This window comes from Monodon monoceros, unplaced genomic scaffold (assembly GCF_005190385.1).
Source record: "Monodon monoceros isolate NGI ecotype Baffin Bay Population unplaced genomic scaffold, NGI_Narwhal_1 Super_Scaffold_3, whole genome shotgun sequence".
NCBI classification, from domain to species: Eukaryota; Metazoa; Chordata; class Mammalia; order Artiodactyla; family Monodontidae; genus Monodon; species Monodon monoceros.
Window position 1 is genome coordinate 64230736 of NW_021703780.1, and position 12030 is coordinate 64242765.

General features: G+C 43.9%; 1 protein-coding gene across 4 annotated transcripts in view; it reads left to right on the top strand.

The window, feature by feature from the left end:
- The window catches only part of DAG1 (dystroglycan 1), a 62973-nt gene that overhangs the window by 22770 nt on the left and 28173 nt on the right, over positions 1-12030 (top strand). Inside the window, exon 1 of one of the 4 annotated variants that reach the window (XM_029241935.1) lies at positions 5993-10507. The exons of the other annotated variants lie outside the window; for them this stretch is intronic. The gene's annotated coding sequence lies outside the window, so the exon portion shown is untranslated. Of the gene's footprint in view, positions 1-5992; positions 10508-12030 lie in introns of those variants that run through there. 4 annotated transcript variants of the gene reach the window in all.

The following is a 12030-nucleotide window of genomic DNA, read 5'->3' on the forward strand; positions in this document are numbered from 1 at the left end:
CATGGACATATATACACTACCAAATGTAAAATAGATAGCTAGTGGGAAGCAGCCACATAGCACAGGGAAATCAGCTAGGTGCTTTGTGACTACCTAGAGGGTTGGGGTAGGGAGGGTGGGAGGGAGACGCAAGAGGGAAGAGATATGGGGATATATGTATATGTATAGCTGATTCACTTTGTTATAAAGCAGAAACTAACACACCATTGTAAAGCAATTATACTCCAATAAAGATGTTAAAAAAACAACAACAACAAAAGGTGCTGATGAACCTGCCCATTAGATCAAAGCTCATCTGAGGAAGATGGTCAACCAGGAAACAAGCTTTAGGTGGCCTTAATGGCCAGTGCATCAGAAAGGGGGTGCCTTCTGTTTCCCTCTTCCTGGGAATTCTCATGCCTGATGCTGCTCATGCCTGATGCTGTAAATGTCTAGCTGTTTTTGAAGTGGAAAGGAATGGACTTTGGTATAGTGCCATATTGCAGAAAAACAGTGATTTGTGTTTAACTCTCCAACTAAATGTTTGTTGAGCACCTGTTCCATTGAGGGGCTGGGCCGGATGTGGGAGTAAGCATTCCAAGTTAATTGGAGCATGATCGTGCCGTAGCAACACCTGCGGCTCTGTGGCTCTGTGTGGAGGAGAATGCGCTGTGCGCATAACCCATTAAATGAGTGGCAGGGATTGGGCATGCTTGGATAGAAGGGAAAGCACTCTTGGAGTGGTAAAGGAAGGGCAGTCTCTCAGGAGAGGAGGAGAGGAGGACTTGGAGCCTAGTTCTGAAGATAAGCAGAGAACCTGAGGGTTCAGTAGACATCTCTGCTCTGGGCAGTGATGCAATGTCCTAACTTATGGAGGAGTAGAGCCCTCCTATCCCTTCCTATCCCAGTGGTCTTGGATGAACAGACCGGTCTGGAAAGTAGAGGTCACACTCTGAGGACTCAGCTTTCCCTGATGGTGCTTCACTCTTCTCCACCCTGGCCAGGCCCTGCTGTCTAGTCCCCACTGCATCAGCCTGAGCTCAGGACCTAGGTGAATTAGACCCTATTCCAGCTCTCAGGAGACACCCAGTCTAGTGGGGAAAGTTTTTACTGAGAAACAAGAGAAGCTCCTATTATTATTATTTTTGGCTATGCTGCGAGGCATGTGGGATCTTAGTTCCCCGACCAGGGATTGAACCTGGGCCACAGCAGTGAAAGCACCTAATTCCTAACCACTGGACTACCAGGGAATTCCCACATATCATTTTTCTTGAGACTAGTGCTCTAAATAAGAGGAAGCATTTTCATTTTTATCGTGTTCTTCATTTGTGAAGAGATTGAAACACAAATGGAATGGAGTTGGAGTTAAAGAGCAGATGGTGGAAGGTAGGATGATATGTGATATTGAGTAGATGGCCAAAAAAATTTTTTTTAATTTTTATTTATTTATTTTTGGCTGCATTGGGTCTTCGTTGTCGCGCGCGGGCTTTCTCTAGTTGCGGCGAGCGGGGGCTACTCTTTGTTGTGGTGTGCAAGCTTCTCATTGCAGTGGCTTCACTTGTTGTGGAGCACGGGCTCTAGGCACATGGGCTTCAGTAGTTGTGGCTCTTGGGCTGTAGAGCGCAGGCTCAGTAGTTGTGGTGCGTGGGCTTAGTTGCTCCATTGCATGTGGGATCTTCCCAGCCCAGGGCTCGAACCCGCATCCCCTGCAATGGCAGGCAGATTTTTAACCACTGCGCCACCAGGGAAGCCCTAGATGGTCAAAATTTGTTGAATACAAATCATCAAGGAAATATAATTCCTATTGTGTGTTTCTTTGTTAGAGTAAGGTGCTTATGGAAAAAGAAAAGGAATAATTGCAGAAGTATTATTTAATTTGCCATTTGCCTAAATTATCTCTGTTCATGCTGTTGATTATAATTATAGCTGGTGTTATTTCATTCCATATTTGCCTAGAAAACAAGGTTTCTAAGAACATAGATTTATAAAATTATTTTTTAAAAATTCTGTCGGCCAAAAAATTGCTGTTGGTCCATTGCACCCGGTGTTGCTCTGCTCTCTTGAGTGCTGCGACCTCTGATAGTCACCTCTTTCCTGTTCCATCCCCAGAGGACAGCCACACCTGAAGTTCTTTTGGGCAGGACCACTGCTTTCCTATTGAGGTGTAGATGAAGTAGAATATGTTCATTCTCCTTGAGAATGATTTGGACGTGGGACTTCCCTGGTGGTCCAATGGTTAAGAATCTGCACTCCCAATGCAGGGGGCCTGCGGTTCGATCCCTGGTCAGGGAACTAGTTCCTGCATGGTGCAACTAAGAGCCTGCATGCCTCAACTAAAAGAACCCACATGCCACAACTAAAGGTCCTGCATGCCGCAATGAAGATCCCGTGTGCCACAACTAAGACCCGGCGCAGCCAAATAAATAAGTAAATAAATAAATAATTTTTTTTTAAAAAAGAGAGAGAATGTTTTGGACATGATTCCTTTAAAGCCTTTTGTGTCACGGCCCATAATAAGTGCTGTGCGCTAACCATGTACAGGCCTTGGTGCCCAGGTGCTACACTCGTTGCTGTGGGTCATCCAGCAGGATATGAGCTACAAAGAAGTAACCAGTACCAGACAGGTGCACACCAGTCCTGTTTGAGGTGCTCACTGAAGCTTAGATTCCTGTTGAGGTTGAGGCCTTGTCACTTCCTTGCTCCGTGGTCAGTGTCAAATTCAAGTACTTAATAGTTAGTCTGTAAAAGCAAAAGATAGCTGAGATCCCTGGATGCATTGCAAGTAATCCAAAAAACATATGCAAGCTTTAAGTTAGTCTTCTTTGAACTAACTGCAGTTGTTTACAGGGTGGACTCTCTCAGAAACTGCTGCTCAAGTTTGCAGCTGCACTAATGCTTGGGGTACGAGAGGTGGAAACTCTGGTGTCAAGAGCCTGCTGGCTGACTTCCTGCTTCTTAGCCTTTCTGCAGGTAGAGAGCTGGAGTAACTTTTTGAGGCATCTGTAGATTATGAGTTTATAAAGAGAGCTTGACTTGAAAACAAAACAAAAAACTCCAGCTCTCTAGATAAATGCTACTGGTAATTTACTTATTTTTAGTTCTTTGTCACAGAGAATTCTGGATTTTCTTCTAATCATTTGCTGAATATAGCAGGTAATGATCTAAGGCTGGCAAAGGACTGGAGGGCTGCTCTCTCCCTTGGGATGAGAAGCATCTCCGAGGAGCTCATGGCTCCATTTGCTCCCCCTCCAGTTCTGAGTCGGGTTGATGGGTGAGACATCTACTTGGGTAGTAATAGTCAGCGAAATCCCGAAAAGGATCTGACTGCTGTTTTTGTGGCCATTTCCTTAATCCAGTAAGAAATATCTCCAGCCTAGCATGTCTTGCTGCCTTAGGACGAACAGCTTGACAAGAGTGTGGAAGGCACTCTCTCCAGTCCCTGTTGGTTGTTGCCCTGTCTTGTCTCTGCATCTCCCACTCCCCCATACAGAAATCTATGTAGGGACAGAGACCAAATCCTGTTTTATCAGTGAGGCTTTACAGGGCAGCTTGGTCTGAGAAGATAGAATCAGAGCTCCATCTAGTTTATTCACACTTTCTCTTCTGCCTGTGACCTTTCTGCCTTCCTGTCCCTTTACTGACCAAGGAAGCTCTGAGGGGTAAGCAGCGGCTATCCCTATGGTTCTGTGAGGGGCCAGCCTGTTAGGAGGACTGTTGCCATGAATCCCTCACAGTGTCATCTTTATCCCTGTGTGAGATAAATGCAGAGGTTCCTGACTCTTGATTAGATCTGTTATTAAGACCACAGAACTTAACAAGATTCATTGGATTGGTATACAATGAGAAGACATAACATAAACTTGTCATTTACAAAAGAGATCTTTTAAGTAGTTAGCTCCCAGCACAAATGATTTACGTAGAGCCTGGGAAGGGCAGGGTGCCTCTGTGCTCTCATTAGAAGCCAGTTGAAGATTCCTGTGAAAAGAAGATAGAGTATCTGAAGAATTAAGCTGTGGGCTGGTGGGAATCTTTGTTCATTTGGGCTATGGGAGTCTATTTGTGCCTGACGGGCCCACCTTGGAAATTCAGACGATCTTGGCTCTGTTAGGAAGAAGAAAACAACACCTTCGAGCATCAGGAGATGCTGGCCACTACTGAAAAGTACTTGGTAGCTGCTACTTTCTCCCCAGTACTTGGGAGTATGTAAATTGTAGCTGTATCCATTTGATAAGACAGACGATCCTCTGCATTTGTCCTTCCCTTATCTGTATTTGCTTTTAATTTTTAATCCTTGGGTTCTAAAAGTCAGGAACTAATTTCCAAATAATTACTACTGAGTGGCAACATACTTTTTCCTTTGTGCTAAGGAAGTGATCAAAGCCTGCAGGAAGAGAAGGTAGAAGCAGTGGGAGGTGAGGACAAGGGCATCTTCAAGGATTTCTTCAGTTGTGTTATACCTGGGTTTAAATCTGTTGTGGCAGACAGTGACTGGGGATCTCCTGGAGCCTTGAGGAGGGGGAAAGCACTTGGGAGTAATACATTTCCTCCATCTTACTTGGTGTAGAGGTACCTGAACTGGATGTATTGTATTTCTCTGAATCAGTGCTGTGATCCTTGAAGAGCAGCCCCATATCCTCTACTGGGGAAGGCCAGCAATGCAGAAGTTGCTGGGATTGGCCCAGGAGCTTTGCCTTCACCAGTTCACTGGGAGCTGGTACTTTCAGGTGCCACTCTAGGCCTGATTCCGAGGTCACGCATGGCATGACCTTCTTCTGCTCAGCATTGGCCATGTTCACTGCTTCACTGCCTGGTCATAGAGTGGCTGTGGCTTTGCAGAGCAGGGGTTCCAAGAGTCTGCAAGGCCATCTTTTGGCCCTTTTGCTCCAGCCTTTGGGAACACAGCCCTAAAACCTACCAGAGAAGTTTATGATTATTTAGATTTTGCAGCTGTAGCAAGGCTGAGGTAGGTAGAAGTGCGAATCAGAGCCATATGTGGGAGGGAAGGAATTCTGCTAGCAAGAAAGTCTGAGCAAAGGGAGTGGGTGCTAGTTGTGTCTTGTCCTTCTATAAACAAGGTTTGTTGATCTGGCAATTTCTGGCATGGTTGAAATGTTCTTGATGGTTGGGTCTTAAGAATGTGGCCCCAAAAAGAATGTGGCCAAAAGCAGGTCACAGCTTTAAACACTGAAGGCTAGTATTTGCCTAGATAAACACTCAGAACAATGGCACCTTACAGTGAAAGTGCAAGAGCTCCCAGTCACGTGAGCCAGGATACCCCTGTCTGGCTCCTGAGGCCTGTATTGTGAGGTTGCTGGCAGGATCAAGGGCTGCAGTAATGGGGGGCCTGAGTAGGGAGCTGGGAGTGGCTGTGGCCGCCCCAGTATTTCATCTCATTCCTCTTTTCTGGAGTCTGATTAGCCAGTTAGGTCAGGAAGGCCAGCAGTCAACAATCTTTTTCTAACCTTAATTCATTCAAGTCAGATTAGCATATTAGTTTTGAGCTGTGGTACTTACTTTTAGTCTTTTGTAGTATAATGGAAAAAATATCAAAACGCTCAGCTTTTAACTTCAAAGTGTGAAATCAGATGATTATTTGCTTTGTGCTTGGTGAATCATTTTGGGGATTTAGGGGAAACCCCGTTGCTATTCCCTGATATCTGAGTGCCTGCTTGGTGCTAGGCATCAGTTGGGGAAGAGGGCAACAGAGCATATGTGGCATCAGACCCCTGCAGTGGACCTTTTCTCTCTCCTTTCCTCTCTGGGCAACCCTTGGCGTTCAGCCTTGACCCGACAGATAACTGACCATTCTGCCCTCACAGTGTAGTCCCAGCTTTACCTTTGTACTGAGATGAAGAAGGGGTTGGATAGCCAGAGGAAGTTTGGGGAGTCAGAACGCAACTTTTATTTTCTAGTAAGCACCTACTTGGAAAACACTTATATAAGTATTTAGTTTATTACCTCTTGTGTTTTAGTAATGTATGTAAATCTTAATTGACTATTTTTGTATGAAATTTGGGAAGACTACATGCATAGCAAATGAAGCTTCACACCTAGTACAGGGTAGGTAGTCGGTAAATATACACTGAAGTGTTAACTATTGTTGGGCTCTCTTGAGATAATTGTAATTTACTTTAATTGGGTTCTTGGATGCCACAAGGGTATGCAAATGTAGTAACTCATTCCCACTTGTATTCTGCTGAGTCTGGCCACCCACTTACTCCCCTACTTCCACCCCACCTCCAAGTCCAGCTGCTGCAGCCAAATGGACAGTTAGGCCTGGTCCTTGTCTTTGGGCTCAGTTTATCCTTTTCCAGCCTCAGTGCCCTACCTGGGCATCGATGATTAGAAGACTGGACTTAAGCCTTATAAGTTTTTTCCGAAGTCTAATTGGTGTGACACTTGAGTAATGTGGGTTTTAAAAAAATATTTATAATTGTAGTAAAATATACATAACGTAAAATATGCCTCCTTAACCATTATATTTTTTAAAAATTGTGGTAAACAAAACAACATAAAACATAACCATCTTAACTGTTTTAAGTGTGCAGTTGAGTACTGAGTAATGTTTAACAGCAGCATATGGAGTTCAGTGGAGTGTAGAAGGAACTGTTTTTCAGTGAGCTTTATCACATAAGATGTTAAAATTCTACTCAGGCTAAAAACCACGGTCCAGTGGAGAAATGGCCTTTCAGCCCTGGCTTCTGAACCTTGTCTTTCTTCCCTTCCTCTAGGATGTGTTTGCACCTGAGTGAGTTTGTACCCAGGTAGAAAGCCTTTACTTCCTTCCTGCCTTTGTTGAGAAAACCAAACCACCGTCAGCAGAAATCATTGCTCTTCTGGGACCTCTGCTTTTCATATCTGTGATAACTGAGAGTTTCCAAGAGTTTTCCAAGTGAGAAAAGCATTCAAATAGCTTTTGTGTTTGATAGACTGTTGAGTAGTGCTTGTTTCTCACAGGTGGTAATTTTTTTCTTCCAAATATTTTTACTTTTAAATATCTTGCTGTGTATGTGGCCCTGGACTCTTGGTGGGTTCCCAAGCTCCCTGATGGTGTCTTCACCAGGCTTCCCCCACACCTCTGATGATACTCCCACAGAACACAGGCCAGAGAGGAACTTGCTTTGTGTCAGGGAAACCTCATCTGCCTCCTGAGCAGTGAACGATTTTAGGGTGACACCTTGCATCTTCACCAGTGACTTGGCGCAACACCTTCCTCATCTGACCCCAAGGTGTGAAAAAGTCCTGTTTTAAACTCAAAGCAGAGCAATCTGCCTGTCTTTTTGGTGTTTGAAGCCCAAGTAAACAATGACTTCACACTATTGTTTTCCACTGTGTTGAGTACATCCTGTTGGCGCCATCAGATTGAGCAGTTTTAAACCAGTTAACCCTCTAGAATTTTTAGATTAATATTAGACTGACATTTAACATTTACTTTTAACTTCTGAGTGTCTGGACAAAAGCCTTTTTGCTAGATGGAATCTAAAGTGATTGTTTCAGTTAAGACTATTCCTTTTGACCATTTAAAACAAGGTCATGGAATTTTATTAGTTTTGTTTTAAGAAGAAAATCCCATTTTCCTTAAGTGTTTTAATTACATCGTGAATGGTAGCAGTTTGACAGTTTAAATACTATTTTTAGGTAATATAGCTATTAGAGATTTAGGGGTTCCTGTGAGTGGTGGGCTGGGCTGCCTCTGCTTCGTTTTGTATGGTTAATAATGGGTTGAATCCCACAACTTTTCCTTCATTCTTAGAGAATAAAAACTAGTAGGGAGCCATTCTTTCAGAGTTTTTAGTTAAGATACTTTAAAGTTTCCGTCTCTGTAGGTTTTTCTGCACCTGAGGAAGTGTTAAGTTTACTATAAATTGAGTTAGTGTCGTGTATGCATTTGTTCCACGTGTTTTTTGAGTGGAAAGTTTTATTGACTGAGCCTACTCCATGCATGCGGCACTCATTAGCTCTGGGAGGTAGCCAGTGCTGGAACAGAGCTACTTCTCTCCTGGGGCTGGAATTCCAGAGGGAATCTTCTAGTTCCCAGGGATCCAAGTCTGTCTGGACAGGGTAGAGTCACAAGGCGCTCGCAGGCCTCTCCTCTCCCCGCCCCAACGCCAAATGTGCTTCATTTGCATATAGATAGGGATTAGTGACAGGAAGGAGCCCGGAAGGATTCTTTCCTCAGTGTCTGGGGTCCTCACCTACCACTGTATAATGCTTTTGAGTCTCTGGTTGTGTCCCTGCCGATTGATCTGGTAAACTATTTATTTATTTTTTATAAACTTATTTATTTTATTTGTTTATTTTTGGCTGCGTTGGGTCTTCGTTCAAGCGGGGGCTACTTTTTGTTGCAGCGCGAGGGCTTCTCATTGTGGTGGCTTCTTTTGTTGTGGAGCACGGACTGCAGGTGCTTGGGCTTCAGTAGTTGTGGCTCGGGGGCTCTGGAACGCAGGCTCAGTAGTTATGGCGCATGGGCTTAGGTGCTCTGCGGCATGTGGGATCTTCCCGGACCAGGGCTCAAACCCAAGTCCCTTGCATTGGCAGGCGGCTTCTCAACCACTGCGCCACCAGGGAAGCCCTGATCTGGTAAACTTTAAATACACCTGCCTCCAGGGCAGATTTTATGTATTTTGTTTTACAAAGAGCACCACCTTTTAGGCACTGCTGAAAACTTGGCTTTTTATTTCTGCCCATCACTGAAGAGTCCCCAGTATCACAGTTGGAGAAAGGAAGTATGCCCATTTTTCACATTGTATGCCATGGCTTGTTGTGCAAGTGTTCAGAACGCCAGGGGCTTCACCAAGGCTCTGGGAAGGTCCCTCTTCACAGAGTTGGCTTTCGCTGGGGTCTGGAGCAGTGCCGAGCTCAGACTTAGTGGTGGACATTGCACTGGGGATTGGCACAGAGGAATGAGTTACCCATTCCCACTACCCATTTCTCAGCAGGAGAGCTTCAGCAGTGTCAATCAGCCAAACAGTGGTGAGTTCAGCTGAGACATATTCTTGGGCTACCCTTAGCACTTGCTGGTATTCCAGAGGGTATAATGTGAGTGTGCATGTGCAGTGTTGAAATGAATGGCTGTGTCAGGAAGACTTTTGACATAGTCTTTTCTCTGGTTCCTCAGCACCTTCTCCTCCCACCATCTTCTGGCCACAGGCTCTGTGTGACCATGGTTGAGTGTTACCTCTCTTTAGGCCTTGGTTCTGAAAACTGAGGAGGAGGATCTCTGTAGTGCCTCCATCTCTGGATGACCAAGTGTGTGAGTATGAGACTATGTGGAAAGCCTTCCAAAGGGACGTCCTAATAGTGGTGTTTGGATGCAGCCTGACAAGTTCCTAGCATAGGGAGACGTGACCGTTGTTTATAGGAAGCCAGTATTAGAAAGACACAAGGCTGCTTTTTGCCAGTTTGCAAAAAGATCTTTTCTTCCCAGAACATGGAAAACCAACACATAGCAGCAGTTGGAGTTGTGCCCTGGACAATGCCTGCTTGCTAAATGCAGAGCACTTAGTCATGCCCATGAAACAGATACCCCGTGTCGTCATATGTCCACAGATAGCATACTGAGCTTATGTTCCTGGTAGGACAGGGTGTGTCTCATACTGTTGCTGTTTTCAAATAAGCTGAGAATTTTTAAATGGAGAATCAGATTAGAAAAGCAAAAGATCAGCTGGATCTAATAAGTAGAAAAGTAAGTACACAAAAGAGTAAGGGTATCAGAAGAAGATAAAAAAAAAAAAAAATGGGGCTTCCCTGGTGGCGCAGTGGTTGAGAGTCTGCCTGCCGATGCAGGGTACACGGGTTCGTGCCCTGGTCCGGGAGGATCCCGCGTGCCGCGGAGCGGCTGGGCCTGTGAGCCATGGCCGCTGGGCCTGCGTGTCCGGAGCCTGTGCTCTGCGGCGGGAGAGGCCACAACAGTGAGAGGCCCGCGTACCGCAAAAAAAAAAAATGTCCTGTATCCTCTCCATTCATTTATTACGTGTGTGCTTGGCATACATCAGTGATTGCAACAGGTGCTTTCCTGCCCTTCCCTTCTACAACTTACAGTCTTCTGGAGTGTTGGTTGAGCTGAGCCATTCACTAAATAATAGTCAATATGTATAAGAAAGGAAAAGTTATAGAAAGTACTATGCAACAGTAAAGAAAACAATAAAGTTACAATTTAAGATAGTATAAAACAAAAGACCTAGAATATTTAAAAAATTAAGTGATAAACTATAAAAGGGGTACAAAAGCACAGACAATTAAAAAAATGGGAGATATTAAAAAAAAACAAAACAGAAAAGGGCTTGAAGAAAAAACTTAAATTTGGGGGCAGTTTATAAGGATCTGAGGAGAAGACCTCCACCCAGGATACAGAGAACACCAGGTGTTGAAGAACTGGGTGTTTCCTGCCTTGCCTTCTGGTAGAGGACCTCACAAAGGTCACTGGGAGTTAAGTGGAACTGTTGCCTGCAGGACCTCAGCTTCTAAGTCCGTGATCATTTGGTGTCCCGCTTGAGAAGTGTGGCACTTAACACTGCTGGCAAGTCTGGTGAGAAAAAGTGTTTTTCATGTTGCTTTAATTTTCGTTCCTTGATTACTAGTGAGGTTGAGCATCTTTTTGTATGTTTATTGCTTTCAGGTTTTCTTTTCTGTGAATTACTTGTTTGTTATCTCTTCAACCCATTTTTACTGTTTTAGGGCACTTGATATATTTTGATAGGGATCCTTTAGCTATCATATGCACTGAAAAAGCTCTCTCCCAGGCTGTGGTTGGTCCTTTTTATTTTCTTTATGGTATCCTTTATTGTACAGAAATTTAAAATTCTAATTCAAATTTATCTTTCTTTTTTTAGGTTAAAACATTTTTTTGGAAATAATTGTGGATTCACATGCAGTTGTTAAAAATAATACTGAGAGATCCTGTATGCCCTTTACCCAGTTTCCCCCCATGATAACATCTTAAATAATAGTACAATATATTGACATTGATACTATCAAAATACAGAACATTTTCATCACCACAAGGATCTGTCACGTTGCCCTTTCATAGCCACATCTTCCCCTCATGTCCTAACTTCCTCTTTAATTCCTGGCAACCACTAATCTGTTCTCTGTTTCTATAATTTTGTCACTTCAAGAGTGTTATATAAATGGGGACTTCCCTGGTGTTCCAGTGGTTAAGGATCCGAGCTTCCACTGCAGGGAACACGAGTTCAATCCCTGGTCAGGGAAGTAAGATCCTGCATGCTGCGCAGTGTGGCCAAAAAAAAATTTTTTTAAATAAATTTATTTATTTTTGGCCATGTTGGGTCTTTGTTGCTGTGCGTGGGCTTTCTCTAGTTGAGGCGAGCAGGGGCTACTCTTCGTTGTGGTGCGTGGGCTTCTCATTGCGGTGGCTTCTCTTGTTGCGGAGCGCGGGCTCTAGGCGTGTGGGCTTCAGTAGTTGTGGTGCATGGGCTCAGCAGTTTTGGCTTTCAGGCTCTAGAGTGCAGGCTCAGTAGTTGCGGCACACAGGCTTAGTTGCTCCGCAGCATGTGGGATCTTCCTGGACCAGGGCTCGAACACGAGACCCCTGCATTGGCAGGCGGATTCTTAACCACTGTGCCAGCAGGGAAGCCCTGCGGCCAAAATTTTAAAATAATTAATTAATTAATTTAAAAATTAATGTTATATAAATGAAATCATATACTGTGTAACCATTTGGGATTAACATTTTTCACACCACATAATTCCCTTGAGGTTCGTCCAAATTGTTGTGTGTGTCAATTCAAAAGTTCATTCCTTTTTATTGCTCACTAGTATTCCATGGTATGGATGTACCACAGTTTAACCATTCATCTGTTGAAGGGACATCTGGTTTGTACCATTTGTTGAAAATGGTTGTACCATTTGTTGTACCATTTGTTTCTCCCCCATTTAATTGCTTTGTACCTTTGTCAAAAATCAGTTGAGCATTCTTGTTTAGGTCTATTTCTGGATTCTGTATTCTGTGCCATTGACTTATGTGTTTGTCCCTCCACCAATACAGTCCCTTTTTTAAAAATATTTATTTTCCTTATTTTTTTTTTTGGC